Source organism: Papio anubis, chromosome 2 (genome assembly GCF_008728515.1).
Source record: "Papio anubis isolate 15944 chromosome 2, Panubis1.0, whole genome shotgun sequence".
In the NCBI taxonomy this organism is placed as follows: Eukaryota; Metazoa; Chordata; class Mammalia; order Primates; family Cercopithecidae; genus Papio; species Papio anubis.
Window position 1 is genome coordinate 181,011,777 of NC_044977.1, and position 14,352 is coordinate 181,026,128.

Consider the following 14,352-nt stretch of genomic DNA (forward strand, 5'->3'; position numbering starts at 1 on the left):
CTAAATACTGAGAAGCAGAGCCATATCTCAGCACTTTGGCTCGAGAGAGAGGACATTGACTACAGATTCTCATCTTCTTCCTCTAGGTTATCTATTTATTGGTATCTTCCTCACAGACCAGCAATACTGGTTTCCTTTTTCCTTTCTCCTACAATCCAGCTGCTGAGATGGCTTCTCCCATTCATCTTCACTAATTAATTTATTTTTATACTGTGATCTAGCTAGTTTTTCATTCGCCTTTCCAGAACATTGCCTTATGCTTTTCTAAGAGCAACTATATTATTTCTTCTCAGGAACTTCTATGTTGTTAATTTTTCTATTCAAAAAGTTATGTTGAATATAATAGCTACTTTTTCATGTAATTCTGAGCAAATATGCAGGAGGAAGGTGAGGGTGTTGTATAGTTCTAAACATGGGAATTCAGGTACTTTGGAATTCCTCAAATAGTCTGTATTTGCACCTGCTGTAATGCTGCTCTTCCCTCTGCAATATTGCCAACTCCTAGATTCACAGGGTCCCAGAGTCTAGAACTAGATAGATTTGACAGAGGATTAGCAAGTTCTGAGAGGCACAGGGTGCAGGTAAGAGAAGTAACTATCATTAATAGTTTTTTCCATGCAAGAAGATGGGAGATACCTTCCTACCATGTGGATTTCAATACCTTCAAAGGCTGTGTTTCTCAAATCGCAAAGTGAACACAAATCACCTGGGATATTATTAAAATGTAGATTTTGGTTCAGATCCTCGGTGATTCTGATGCTGGTATTCCAGGGACCACATTTGGAATATTAAGGTCTAAAGTTTCATTGTCCAATATGGTATCTACTGCCACATGCAGCTATTAAGCACCTGAAGTGTAGCTAGTTCAAATTCGGATGTTCTATAAACGTAAAATACAAGATTTCAAGGATTCATCTTAAAAAGCATGGATGTAAAATTTCTCATTGATATTTTACAATGATGACATGTTGATAATAGTTTGGCTATGTTGAGCTTAATAAAATATATAATCAAATTCATTTTAGTTGCTTCTTTTAATTATTTAAAGCAGAACTACAAAATTTTAAATTACATTTTTTTATAATTGTAATCCAGTGCTTCTCAGATTTTACTGTGCTTACCAACTACCCAAGATTATTGTTAAAAGCAGATTCCGATTGCTCATTTTGTATTTCTATGAACACGACTGCTTTAATGCTCTTTTCCTTCCATTTCATTGGCTATTGATAGCATTTAGCATATTTTATAACAGTGGCTCTCAAGCTTTATTGTGATTAAGAGTCACCTGATTGGCTTGTTAAACCAATGATTGCTGTTCTACTCCCAGACTGTAATTGAGTAGTTCTGAATGAGGATCCAAGAATTACTATTCCTAACAAAGTCCCAGGTGACAGTGATGCTGCTTCATGGACCACACTTAACAGTAGCAAAACCCTAAAACTCGTTCCTCTCTTGCCTGTTCAGTCACACTTAGCATCTTTTGTCCCTCTGTTTTGCAGTATAGTCTGTGAACATATTTTTTTATATTCCGCTCTACTCACACCAATGTCCATTCATACTGTGGCAATGTCCATTCACCCTGTGACATTGTAAAGTCCTTGAAGGGAAATGTTGTACCTGTTTGTCTTGGTACCACCAAAGCACCTACTTCAACAATTAGCTTGTTAAATTGAAATAAATTAGATTTAATGAAGTAATTCACCTTTCTTCTTTATTCTCTTATTAGAAGTTCTGACAAGCACAAATATTAAAATGTTAATGAAAGAAAACAGGTATAAGGGTTGATCTGTCAATTAATCTATTGATTTACTAATTATTGGGTAAATTGTTTGCTTTCTGTTCTTTATTATTTTAACTCAATGTATATTTTTAAACACTGAAATGCTCATGATTAGGGCAATCAGTTAGCCTGGTTTCAGATGATAAGTTAATTGGAAGGTTAGAACAACACTATCAAGTACACCTAGGAAATTAAAGCTATGACATCATGGTAGCCCAGAAGTAGGAGATAAGCTAACCCTTTAAATTATGCTGATTAAAGCATGCCCAAAAAGTTCTCCTTAGACCAGTAGCATCAGCAGAGTGGAGGTAAGAGAAGTAACTATCACTAATAGCTTTTGCCATGCAAGATGAGAAATAATGTCCTACCACATGGATTTCAATACCTTCAAAGGCAGTGTTTCTCAAATCTCAAAGTGTACACAAATCACCTGGGGATATTATTAAAATGTAGATTCTGACTCAGATCCTAGGTGATTCTGATGCTGGTAATCTGGGGACCACATTTGGAATGATCCGTGAAACATTGTTACAAATGCATCATCTCAGGCAAAATACCTGAATACATCAATCAGAATCTGCTCTGAACAAAGATCTTGGGTAATTGGTAAGCACGTTAACATTCGAGAAGCCCTGGATAGAAAGTTAAGGGCAGAATCAGGTGCTATGTAAGCGTGAGGTTGACTCTGGGCCTCTTTCCTCCCTTCCCTAAGAGAAGTGTCAGCATTTGGCCTGCGACAAGTCAGATGGCAGAATGGAGGAGGCAGATGCCCCACACAGATGGAGATACATTGCACGGGGATATGCAGACCACAGCAGAGCTCCTCCAATCTGCAACAGCCTTGTTCACAACAGGACCAAATCTCTCAAAGATTTGTGGCTAGGAGAATTGAAAGAAAAAGAGACTCTTAATATGATGGTAAGGCTTTAGCTGTCAAGCAGCAGGATGCTGCTCCTCCTTGACAGCATGAAAGGAAGCTCAGCGCTACCAGCCTACCTGTCTGGGAGCCACCTGTCACGTAGGAGTAGGAAGCAGATTTACTGCCAGAATTTGGGCAAAGCTGCATCACCTCTCTCCAAAATCATGGAGATGAGATAAGTAAAGTGTAGGACTGAGCTTGCAGGGATGATGCCATCATGTAAACATGTAAACATCTACCTTAATACATCTATTTTTTTAAAAAAATAAAAGGGAGGCATGTGAGGCAACTTCAATAAGTTGAAACACTTGTTATTTTGAAAGATAGTTGTAATGGTAGCTCTGATATGTGAAAGTTAATACACTTGACATAATGCAATATTTGAGTGTTGGTGGTTTGGAGAGGAGTCCATTAAGTAAACCACACACTTTTTAAGTTATTGACCACAGTAACCCTGGGTCCTCCATTTGATGAGCGGAGATTACAGATCTCAGTCCAAATAGATATTCTTGAACATATCCTTTCAGAAATTGTTAAATGGGTTATTCTTTCCTTCCGTAAGTCCTCTAATACTTTAATATGTATGTTTTAATATGTATTCATTCAACCAGTTGTATAAATAAACATTAATTGAGCAATGGCTATTTAGGCACTAATCTTGGGGCTAAGGAAATACACACGGACAGGCAACATCTTTGACCTTGAGCTATATATCATGGTTCAGAGAGAGTGACAAAAACATTAACAGGCAGCACAGAGCTGTCAGTGATAGGATAGAGGACATACTGCCTAATGTGAATATAGGCATAACAGAAAATGATGATGACATTAATGTGTGTCTAATATTTATTACATGTCAAGAACTATGCTAAGTACTATCCATAACTAAACTCATTTATTTTTTTTCATAACCATATAAAGTAAATATTACTATTCCCATTTCTTAGGGTAAAAGTAATAAAGCACAGAAAGATTAAGTAGTTTGCTGAAAGTCACACAGCTAGAGTGGCAGGAATAGACAAACTTTAAAACTAAGGTAATATTGTTTGGAAATAAGATACTAAGGTCCAGAGATAGAAAATTAAATGCATAAAATTACATTAAAATGAACATTTACTAATGGTCTGTTATTACCAGGAACTGTGCTAGATCTGGAAAGTAACAAAGATAGATAAGACACTGTTTCACTAATCAGGAGTTCATCAATAAGACATATAGGCCGGGCGCCGTGGCTCACGCTTGTAATCCCAGCACTTTGGGAGGTCGAGGCAGGCAGATCATGAGGTCAAGAGATCGAGACCATCCTGGTCAACATGGTAAAACACCGTCTCTATTAAAAATACAAAAATTAGCTGGGCGTGGTGGCATACGCCTGTAGTCCCAGCTACTCAGGAGGCTGAGGCAGGAGAATCACTTGAACCCGAGAGGTGGAGGTTGCAGTGAGCCGAGATCGTGACACTGCACTCCAGTCTGGTGACAGAGCAAGACTTCCACTCCCCACCCCCCAAAAGAAAAAAAAAGATATATAAACACACATCGGGATATATTGTGGTAAACTGTTCTAAGTTTGCTGATGCATGTATGTGCAAGGTACTGAGGACATAAAAATAAGGGAGTGATTAACTCCATTCTGGATGTGGTCAAGGAAGACTTAAGAGGAGGTGATATGTCAGCTGCGCTTTGAGTTGTGAATAGGAATTTGCCAGGTAGAGGCATTTCAGGGAAAGGAAACAACAGGTTAAAAGAAAAGCAAGGACATTAAAGAGCAAGATAAGGGAGGTTTCTTTATACAATTCAGTTGAGTATCTACTCTATATAAGCAGCTGTAACACCCGGTATAGATGTAAAACAATGAAGAAAAAGAGTCCTTGGAGTCTGCAAAGAAGGTTACTATTCCTCATCTTTATGCCTGGCAAGGGTGCAATGGCAGAGTGTGGTTAGACACTGCACAAGGAATACAGTCTTCCATCTCTTGAACCTCCTGATCCTAGTAAAGTAGTGGTAACAGATTTGGAACAGGTAAGTATATACAGATAAAGAATAGAAGACAGAATTTCAGGGAACATAGGACTATAACAATAATTTAAAGATAAAAAATGTACAAAGAGTCGTACCAGATTGTTATGAATGAAGATACAACCCATTCTCTTGTAGAAGGAAAGCATGGGATAAGGTAACATGGTGCCCGATCCAGGAAAGTTTAGTGATGAGAATATTCCAATTAGTGTAAATGGAATGTCTGAATTGAGCCTCATACAGAAGACATCTAATGAATTGTAAAAGATATCCTCAACATTCTACATTAAATGTCATAGGTTTCTTATAAGTCACATCAACTAGAAGCTGAAACTCTAAAACCAGAATAAATTCCCAGTAAGCAAGAAGAAACTGATCTTCATTCATTTTATGATAAAATAAAAATTATGTTTACCTTATCATTCAGGCCTTGAGGAAGGACAGAGGCAAATATACAGACCAACTCTAGCAACTTCCAAGACTCTAAGACGATGCTGAATATCTGTATTGAATGTATTTTCTCTAGCTGTGGACATTCATATGTGTCTATGTCTTTCTTTCTGATTTTGATTTTTACTCATATTTAATACCACATTATGATTGTTATGTATTCAGTGGAATGAAGCAATTCAAATAAACAGGCGCTGGGAGGGCTATAGGTGGCCACATGAAGTCAGGCGTCCTGGGATGTTGGTGAGGAAAGATCCTGGCTGGGCCCTGGTTAGGCTGACACCTGTAGGCGCTGCCATGGGAGGAGTCTGGGACTCAGTGAAAGTTGCCCCGGGAATGCATCAGCTGGCACAAGACAGCTTGAGGGCCTGTCAGCCATAGAAGTGCCAGTCAGGTGTCACAGAAACAGCCCAGTGTGGCCAGGGTGCAAAACCTCAAGTTCAAGTGGAGAAGAGGAAGCTGAAAACTGAAATATTAATGCTAAACATGGGAGGACCTGAAACCCTCGGACATGTTCATGACTTCCTTCTGAGGCTCTTCTTGGACCAAGACCTCATGACACTTACTGTTCAAAATAAGTTTACACCATTCTTTTCCAAATGCAGAACCTCCAAGATTCAAGGGCAGTACCACAGAATTGGAGGTGGGTCTCCCATCAAGATGTGGATTTCCAAGCAAGGAAAAGGTATGGTGAAGCTGCTGGATGACTTGTCCCCCCACACAGCCCCTCACAAATACTTTATTGGATTTTGGCATTTCCATTCTTTACCAAAATAAGCAAATGAAGAGATGGAGAGAGATGATCTGAAAAGGGCTATTGCTTTCATGCAACATCCACAGTACAGTTGCTGTCCCACAGGCAGCAGCTTAAATGCCATTTAAAGATCAGATAATAGAGTGGGACAGAAGCTTACAATGAAGTGGAGCACTATCGGCAGGTGGCCCACACATCGCCTCCTCACCCACTGCTTTGCTGACCACATTCTGAAAGAGCTGGATCATTTTCCACTGGAGAAGAGAAGTGAGTCGGCCATTCTCTTTTCTGTTCACTCACTGCCAATATCCGTGTTCAATAGAGGAGACCCCTATTCTTAGGAGTTGTGTACCACTATCCAAAGAGTCATAGAAAGGCTGCGTTACTGCAACCCTTACCAGCTGGTGTGAGAATCCAAGGTTGGTTCAATGCCCTGGTTGGATCTTCAAACAGATAAAATCTATCAGAGGGCTTTCTGAGAGGGGGAAGAAGAATATCCTCTCAGTTTTGATAGCATTTACCAATGATAACACCAAAATGCTGTAGAAACTGGATATAGAGTACTCTCAAGTTTTAGACCATGAGTGTGGAGTTGAAAACATCAGAAGAGGAGCCTTTTAATGAAAACCCAGTATTCCCTAAGGCCCTGACTGACTTGGTGCACTCACCTATCCAGTTAAATGAGCTGTTTTCTGCAGAGTTGACTCTGAGTTGTCAGCTCTGTGTAAATCCTGTCTGCAGGGAGATTAAATTCTTCACCAATTCTAAATTGTCTGCAGGGAGATCAGATTCTTCACCAACCAGCATCTGTGACTCCCCAGAGGTGGACCTCATGGGATTAGGCACATGCCCAACCTCCATCTCCTGCCTATGTGGAGAGGCATGTTATTTAGAGATTAAGGAAGGAAGTCACCTTAGCATATGTACAGTCTTTGGGCACAAATTATGTGTTTTCTTGAGGATTGGACTATAGTGATGAATTTCTATTTTTATATAACTATACAGTGGCCATTGATATTTTCTCTCTCTAGGTATAAATTACTAATTTGTAATGTTCAATAAGACATTCAGTAAAAAAGTGTAAAAATTTATCTTATGAGACACACACCTATTTTAAATACAGATTTTTATTTTATTGCCTAAAAACCTCCTGTAAAGGTGTGGAGTCCCCTCTGTGGCCTGTCAGTGTGAATGGGATCTGTTCAGTCTTGAGCATATAATTGTAGTTATTAAAATAAACATAGTTGAGTATTTGAAGTGAATTCAAAAAAGAAATGTTACTTAATCTTTCCCTAAGTCTGTGGATTCTAGAATGCCAGCAAGGCCATTTGGCTACCTACAATGACTGCTGTTGCCAGCGAGGCCGCCATTCATTAGTCATTTGATATTTGTGTGTCTCTCACTTTCCTCAGTATAAAATTGAATCAAGTACATATTTCAGAAGTAATCTGAAATTCTCTAGGCACCCAAGGCTAATAAATGTTATACATGCTTTGGTGGGTGTCTGTGGTTGCACAGGAAAGGGGTTCCTATCCTCAAGGACAGCACTGCTGGGAAACGATAAGGATGGTGTTCATCCTTACATCTCCTTCAGGGACCATCACAAGCCTTTGCATCCAGCACCTTGTTTATCTTAGTTGAATGTCTCCTTTCTGTACATTTCTTTTAAGATTTACTTTATATGGTCAACTATACTTTGTAAGCTTGAATTATTTCTTAATTTACAATTTTTTATTATAAAAATTGTCAGGGGAACCAGCCCCCAATATTTCAACATAGGTTCTTTTCTATTTTCCCTAAGTGTCAGCTGGTCTGAGAAATAAAGAGAAAGAGTACCAAAGAGAGAAATGTTACAGCTGGGCCTCTGGGGGTGACATCACCTATTGGTAGGTTCCGTGATGCCCACATAAGCCGCAAAACCAGCAAGTTTTTATTAGAGATTTCAGAAGGGGAGAGGGGTACAAACAGGGAGTAAGGCACAAAGATCACATGCTTCAAAGGGCAATAAAAGATCATAAGGGCAGAAGGGCAGAACAAGATCTCAAGGCCAGGGTGAAATTAGAATTACTGATGAGGTTCCATGTCCTGCTGGGCACATGCTGTCTTGATAAACATCTTAACAGGAAACAGAGTTTGAGAGCAGAGCAGACAACGGGTTTGACCATAATTCACCAGGTTGGAATTTCCTAATCCTAGCAAGCCTGAGGGCACTACAGGAGGTCAGGGCATATTTCATCCCTTATCTTCAACCGCATAAGACAGACATTCCCATCGTGGCTGTTCATAGACCTACCCTTGGGAATGCATTCCTTCCCCAGCGTTATTCCTTGTGGGGAAAAGAATTCAGTGATATTTCTCCTATTTGCTTTCTGCAAGAAGAAAAATATGACTCTGTTCTGCCTGGCCCCACAGGCAGTCAGACCTTATGGTTATCTCCCTTGTTCCCTGAAAATCGCTGTTATCCTGTTCTTTTTGAGGGTGCCCAGATTTCATATTGTTCAAACACACGTTTTACGAACAATTTGTACAGATAATGCAATCATCACAGGGTCCTGAGGCAACATACATCCTCAGCTTTTGAATATGACGGGATTAAGAGATTAAAGTAAAGACAGGCATCGGAAATTATAAGAGTATTGATTGGGGAAGTGATAAATGTCCATGAAATCTTCACAATTTATGTTCAGAGATTGCAGTAAAGACAGGCGTAAGAAATTATAAAAGTATTAATTTGAGGAACTAATAAATGTCCATGAAATCTTCACAATTTATGTTTTTCTGCCATGGCTTCAGCCAGGCCCTCCGTTCAGGGTCCCTGACTTCCTGCAACAAAAAATTATAGCCAAATAGGACATGTGAAAAATACAGAAAATAAAAATAACTGGTCTAATGTAACACTGTTATCATATTATTGCATTTCATACCAATCTTGTCCTGTAGATATTTTTAATGCTATTGTCACCTTGGATTTGTGAGTGAAAAGTTGTTATAAAAATGTAAAAATAATGTCATATCAGAATCTGATCTTCTATATTTGGATTTAAGTAGATTAAAAGATCTTTGATGGATCTATGAAGAATTTTTAATGATCACTTTCTCTTTCCTCCAAGCCCTAAAACTTTGTTCTTCAAAAAAGCACTTCTGTGATTTTTTATAAGCTAGTTTACAAAGTGGAAATATTTGTGAATTCATAAATCTTATATATTGAGAATTTGCTATGTTAATAAATATTATGACATCAATTAATAAATAAACATATGAAAGTAGAGATATCGCCAGGCTCAGTGGCTCATGCCTGAAATCCCAGCACTTTGAGAGGGGGAGGCGGGCAGATCACTTGAGGTCAGGAGTTCGAAACAAGCCTGGCCAACATAGCGATACCCGATCTCTATCAAAAATCCCCCATCCAAAAAATTAGCTGGGTGTGATCTCAGCTACTCAGGAGGCTGAGGCAAAAGGATTGCTTGAACGGAGGAGGTGGAGTTTGCAGTGAACTGAATGTCACCACTGCACTCTAGCCTGGGCAACAGAATAAGAGTCTGTCTAAAAAAAAAAAAAGTGGATACATCATTGTGGCTAAAAATGTTTGAAGAGAAGAAGACGTTTTCAAAATCGTTTAAATGTAATGGACATGTACAAATCGAAAACACAGCAAAATAATCAAAGTAGAGAGCAATGGCAGAAAAACAACTTAAAATAAAAAAATAGAAATTGTGCTTTAATAATATACATTAAAGTTCCTGAGCCATTCTAGAGAGCAAAGAAGTTATGAATATTACTGATAGAAATATTCATTTGTATCAATGTACTTTTGGAAAGTTTACCTATAAACATTTATTCATCCAATCATGTGTTCATTTATTCAGTAACTTTTCAATAAGTGCCTTTGATGTGCCAGTCACCAACTGTTCTGAATACATCAGAGAACAAGACAAATAATGCAATTGTCCTACATTTGCAGAGAAACAGCTAATAAATAAATAAACAAAGAAAATAATAACCGACTATGATAGATGATAATAAAAAGGAATTACAAAATGTACTTATTAGGTAGTTATAACCACTTAAGTCACTCTAAAACTTAGTGGCTTAGAACAACTAGAAATTATTGAACACACAATACTAGGGTTTGGCAATTTGTCCTGGGCTCTGTGAGACAGTTCTGCGTATCTGGGCCAGGCTCAATGGAGTTTGGCCATATCTCATTCATGCTTCTGCAGACAGCTGCGACATTGGTTTAGGGTTGGCAGGTCCAAAACAAGTCAGCTGTGATGGCTCATCTGCATTCTACATGGTTGTACATCCTCCAGCAGGCTACCTGGGACTTACTCATTTGGTGATGGTGCTGAAATCTCAAAAAAGAGGATGAAAGCTTGCAATGCCTCTTGAGGCCCAGACTTGAAACTCAGTAGACTCCAGCTACTGATGGCAGAAGCTCCTAAGAATTGAGGTCATTTTTGCAGTTAACACATTAGGATAGAACACCCAGGACTAAGTTGATAATTGTAATGTTTGGAGTTTGGTTATAAAAGCAGCCAGCAAAGAAATCAGGAGAGGATGATGTTCTAGGAGTCTCCAGAGGAGAGCTAGAAATAAAATAATTGAAACTAATGAAGTGAAACAGATACAAAGAGTACAGATAAGGAGCTCAAAATTAATGATAACTTTTACAGGCTATAAAGGAGAAAAGAATATGAAGTACAAAATGTTGGAAAATTGTCCCAGAGTTTGCTAAAATTACCAACAAATAAAAACTCATTGGTCCTTCTGGTCTTTTACTTTTTCACCAAATCACCTGTATTAAAACTGTGAATTAGTTATGTTCTTGTATTTTGCACTGTTTATCAAAAAATAAAGCTATATAATTACTCAAGGGAGAGGAGAATGTTCAAGAGTATCCAGGAGGAAAAAAAAATGTCAGTAGGAAAGAAAAAGCTTGTTTGATTTGATTGATTGCATCTGAATTTAACTGAAGAATTTAGAAATTTAAAAATATTAGACTACTCCAAAAGTTGCAATCTGTTACTTCCTTTCACATCTATTGTATATGTGTATGTATATATGTATATGTATGTATATTTTTTCTATACATATATACTCATATAGGCATATCACATGTATATGTATATGTGTTATATACATATAAAACCTTGCACTGTGTTCCTGGAAAAGCCACAGACACTCAATGCCAGGCTGTGAAAGCAGCCGAAATGGGGGCTGCACCCTGCAAAGCCATAAGAGCAGAGCTGCCCAAGGCTGTGGGAGCCCACCTCTTGCATTTCTTCCATTTGAAACGGGTGTATTTCAAATGGAAATGGCCAATTTCTTCCATTTGAAACGGGTGTATTTACCTAAAGCCTGTAACCCCATTGTACCTAGGAAGTAACTAAAGTTCTTTTGATTTTACAGGCTCATAGGCTGTAAAGTTATGCAATGTTTTACGTTGGCTACATCTTTCTAAATTTCTCACTGACATATTGCCATGTCTACATAGGCCCAAACTTTAACTGACCCAGAAACCCAACAGAAATGCCAAAGACAATCATGTAAAAGTTTTCTTAATGTTAACCTACCTTCTAAAAGACAGTTTTTTCAAAATAGCAGAATCTAAAGGTAAATAATTACTTACAAGGCAGGGACTTGCCTTGTCTCTAGTGAGACTTTGGACTTTTGAGTTAATACTGAAATGAGTTAAGACTTTAAGGGACTGTTGGTTGGAAGGGCATGATTGTGTTTTGAAATGTGAGGACATGAGATTTGGGAGGGGCCAGGGGCAGCATGATATGGTTTTGCTGTGTCCCCACCCAAATCTCATCTTGAATTGTAGTACCCATAATCCCCATGTATCATGGGAGGGACCTAGTGGCAGGTAATTGAATCATGGGGTGGTTACCCTCGTGTGGTTCTCGTGATAGTGAGTGAGTTCTCACGAGATTTGATGGTTTTATAAGAGGCTTTTCCTTATAAACTTCTCTCTCTTCTGCCACCATGTGAAGGACTTGTTTGCTTCCCCTTCCACCATGATTGTAAGTTTCCTGAGGCCTCCCCAGCCATGTGGAACTGAGAGTCAATTAAACTTCTTTCCTTTATAAATTACTCAGTCTTGGATATTTCTTCACAGCAGTGTGAGAACGTACTAATAAATATGCGTATGTATATATGCATATGTACGTATATAATATCTATTTCTATACACATATATGCATAACACATGTATATGTATATGTGTTTATATCCCTTTAATTGAATACAATTCATTTTGGGAAATGTGCAATTACCTTTTTCTAGCCTTCAACTAGTCGACTTTATTCCACTTTCCGTTGTGATTTGTTGTTGGTGGTGTGACCTATTGCAGACTGCTTTCAGAAGTTTGATCACCGGTATTACTCAAGCATTATGACTGAGCCCAGAATGATGTGTTCTGTGGTGTTAGACATCCAATATTATGATAAATAGCTCTGTGCTCTAAAAGAGAAAGAAACATTTCAATCCAATATAAATGAAGAGACCCTGGCCTTGCCTGATTTTCTAGACAAACAGAGTTTGCTTTCTAGCTCTGATGAAAGGGCAGATTTTGAAATGGAATTAAGAAGCTCACATACACACCTGAGTCAGACTCACACCCACGCGTCAGTGATTTAACCATAATGGAGTTCCTGTTGTTTATATTGCCTGTTCACATACAAGGTAGACTCAGTTTATTCTAAACACTCTGTGTCAGAAAGAATGAAACAAATGTATAGAACTGAACTCTATGGCCCAAAATAGTTCCTCCTCTCTTCTAAAAGATAAAAATGTAGATTACTTGTTTCATGTATAGTTCATCTCCTGTCACAACTGAAACGAAGGAAAAGTAACTCCATTTCTCTGACAATTTATATCTATAATATTATGCTCAAATAGTCAAAGCTTCCCATTTAAGCATCCTATGAATTTTTATGAAGACACTCATGAAGTTATTATTTGAATAAACAAATAATTGAATAATTTAGCACTTCCTGATGTGTTATGATATATTTGTTTATTATATGCTCCATGAACAAAATAAAGTTTCCATCATTAGAAAAACCTGAGAATTTCTGTATAGTACACATCGGCATAATAAGAGTTTTAAGAAATTCCTTATTAAAGAAATCTGATAACTATTGTATGTTAGAATGTTTGCATGCTTTTTGAACATAGAGCTTTATTATTTCCATAAAATATCATTGTGATTGATTGTATTACTTGGTGGTCTGCAGAAAACAACTGGAAAATTCTGAGTTCTATTTTTTTTTTTTTCCTGAACCAAACACTAGCTATCCAGGAAAAGGCCAAGTCGCAAAAGAATTACTGGAAATGTGTGTGTGCCTCCACGCCATTTACTTGAGCAGAAGTACCTGTCAGATCCACAAAGTCCTTAATAGTCCTAGAATAAAACTACAGAAAACCATGATTATGGGGGCAAAGAGTACAATGCAAAGAGAGCATCTGGGGATCATGGAAATACAGAGAGAGGCAAGATGCTGTTTTAAAAGCCTGAAAAAATAACACTATAAAGACGCAGTGCCACTTACTGGCCCAGAGGCAGGATCTTTCGATCATGTTGCAAAATCTGCAAGACATGTCTCTGACACCCCCAAGATTTGTGACCTCTGCCAAGTTATTTAACTTCCTGGAGCCTCATTTTCCAGATCTGCAAAATGGGGTGAATCTGATACCCAATTCAAACGATTGCTGTGAGGATTAAATTATGACAATAACATCTGACCTATAAGAAGAACTCAATAAATATTAGCTATTATTTAGAAGAAAGAAATAAATAACTCTTTTGTTTCACTTAGGGTAGATTTTGGTATCTGCGTTTATTTTGTTTGAGACTTATTGACAAGGAAAGCCAGAAGGGAGCTTAAGAGCATCTGGTTAATTCCCATTATTTTATATGTAAATAAACTGAGACCCAGAGTGACTGGGCTGGAGGCATTTAGGTCTGATACATTTAACTTCCCACTCATGGGATTATAGTAATTTAAATGACTCAGAAGAAATTATCATGCATAAAATTAACATTTTCCTTTTGAGCACATATTGACTTTCTTTTTTAGTTCCCAAATATCCTAAATATTTCTCAAATATAGTTCTGAAATCAGACATTTCATTTTTTTTCTGCACTTATTGGTAATGCTTTAAGCATTTGCCAATTAGCTTGGAGAGACTCTTTCTATTATCATTGCAGAAGACTTTTCGTTGGGAATGGATGCTAGTTATTTCAGCTAATCTAGACTGGGTATCTGGATCTGTCATCTGTGTTCCGTAAAACCTCTTCTCTAATTCTTGTTCTTTAACTTTCTCTGTCAAATCCTAGGACACTGCTCCCGTTTGTCTCCTATTTCAGTGATGCAATTTTCTGTGGTATCAAGTTACTATTCTGCATCCCCAGTCTCATTTTAAATT

General features: G+C 37.9%; 1 pseudogene; it reads left to right on the forward strand.

Annotated features, from left to right (window-relative positions):
• The first annotated feature begins 4,146 nt into the window (after nucleotides 1-4,146).
• Nucleotides 4,147-7,716, forward strand: LOC101009270 (annotated as a pseudogene).
• Nucleotides 7,717-14,352: the final 6,636 nt, after the last annotated feature.